This window comes from Palaemon carinicauda, chromosome 12 (assembly GCF_036898095.1).
Source record: "Palaemon carinicauda isolate YSFRI2023 chromosome 12, ASM3689809v2, whole genome shotgun sequence".
NCBI lineage: Eukaryota > Metazoa > Arthropoda > Malacostraca > Decapoda > Palaemonidae > Palaemon > Palaemon carinicauda.
The window spans coordinates 101,670,272-101,672,771 of record NC_090736.1 but is presented as its reverse complement, the minus strand read 5'-3'; positions in this window follow the sequence as shown (position 1 = coordinate 101,672,771).

Genomic DNA, 2,500 nt, shown 5'->3' with positions numbered 1-2,500 from the left:
ATTACTTAAATATTTAATATGATTATAAGTTAAGAACGTTTGTACAATAAAATTTATTGCATATTATATATTTATTAATTGATTTAATTTGTATTGAGCTGATTTATAGCTATGTAAAACAATGTAGTACATATCATTATTTTGTAAAGAATAATTACGTATATAATGTAAATTGCTAAGATGTAATTTATAAAAGAAAAAGAAAAGTTTCGTGATACTTCTTCAGAGGACTGATTTACTGAGAGAGGTTTTTTTCCCTTTTATAGGGAAAGTAAACGTACAAACATACAAATAGAGGCGTACAGAACGATGGCACTTCCATACCAGCTACCTGCCAAAAAGGGTCATTTCTGGTGACCGGTAAATTCTTGTTTTTGAGTTTCAATACAGTTTATTTATATGAATAACTGTAGCCTTACCTATATAAATACATGAGCAAAACTATATCTATATGTAAATATATAAATATATATAAATATATATAAATATATAAAAAGACATACTGTATACATACATATACACAGACAGGCATTCATACACAAACATGCATAATATATACATAGACATATACATACGTGTACACATACTGGTATACATATACAGACACATATAGAGACTTACATATATATATATATATATATATATTTATTTATATATATATATATATATATATATGTATATATATATATATATATATATGTATATATATAATCTATATAACATGTGTATATATACATACATGCATATATATATATATATATATATACTTAAGAAAATGAAGAAAAAAAATAAATCATGGACCGAAGAGTTCTTGAATGGAACTCCATCTCTAAAAATATATTTAGAGCGTGCCTAGAGGAAGTTTTTAGGTATTAATTTCGGGAAAATGTATGAATTAACTCCAATGGATAACACCTTTCCAACTTAAGACTAGTAGATGGCATAGTTATGTTTAGTGGATCATGGAAGGAATTTGCAAATGTTGTTAGAACATTGGAACAATAAAGAATAATTTTTTTTTTTCGAAAATCAATTTGAGTAAAACTTAATATTCGATTTAAATTCATAAAAAACTAAACATGGTTATGAACGACCCTCTAGAAATTGTAAATATATATAAATATATACTTGAAACCACTAATACTAAATGGGATTATGAATAGTGTCTTGATAAAATTTGTATCAACTACGTTAACGATTATATTTCAAATGCTAAAACATGAATAAAAAGGAATATTTTTCACTATTTTCAATGTATTTTCAAGATATCTTAGAAGTATTTCCATATAAATCTACAAATAAACGTACATTATCACTCTACCAAGAAATACCCAGGTCAGATTTTTAATATAAAAGCTTTTTCTTAAACCAACTCAATTCTTCTTGCCGGTCTTAATATAAAGAGATATATATTTCTTTTTACTTTTTGTTCTAGGAGTAATTTCTTTTTGTAAGCACATAGAAGGGAAAACGAGAGGTTTTGCATGATAAACACTAATATGACACGGTAGAATATAATTTCTTAGAAGACTTACAGGGTTTAAGGTTTAGAGGCCTCTCATGATTGAGAGAGGCCTGTGACAGTGACATTGCCCTAGAAAACAGGACAATGCTATAGACACTGACCATAGGTACACATGATCAGCTCCCAAGACCCCCACCCCCCCACCACCCCATCCCAGCTAGGACCAAGGCAATAACTACTGATGACTCAGTAGGTAGATGTATATGCTCCCCCAAAACCCACAACTTAGCTCACTAAGAGGGTGCGTATGCAAACAATCAACTAACTATCGCGTCTGAGCGGAACTCAAACCCCAGTCCTGCGAGCGAAGGGCAGGAACGTATATAATAGATCAACGTTAATTTTTTTCCGGGATGAGACCAATTTAGGAAAGGTAATATGAATATTCTTTACAAATAGAATTTTGAAGTGGTTATCATTCAAAAAAGGAAACACATTTTGTGACCCTCTGCAATTTATTAAGTACTTCGGGAATTTGTATCATGCCTATGGATCTTCCAGAGAAATTTTGACCTTTTTTTACCATCATTTTTAATCTTTTCGGTGAGGTGAAAAACAGATTTTCTTCTATTTTACTAATGCCGAATACTTCAACTTACCCCAGTTCACCATTTCTTGTAACTTTTTACACGAAAATCGTATACCGGTTATCGATTATAGACATTTGTTTGTTATTTCAAAGCCAACCAGTGTTAGTCTCAGTAGTAGCTTTCAGGTGTTTCCCTGAAGTTGTTAAACACTGCTAATACATTCAATCTTACTATATCTTCCATTTCAAATTCATTCCATATTTGAAGTGTTACAGTCCCATTGAAACACTTATTGCAAAGGCTAAATATATATATATATATATATATATATATATATATATACATAATAAAACCCCTCACAGTTTATTGTTCATTATATAGTCGTTTACTTTTCATTAAACTTGAACTTGATTATTGACCAAACCAACTGGAAATTTACTTGGTA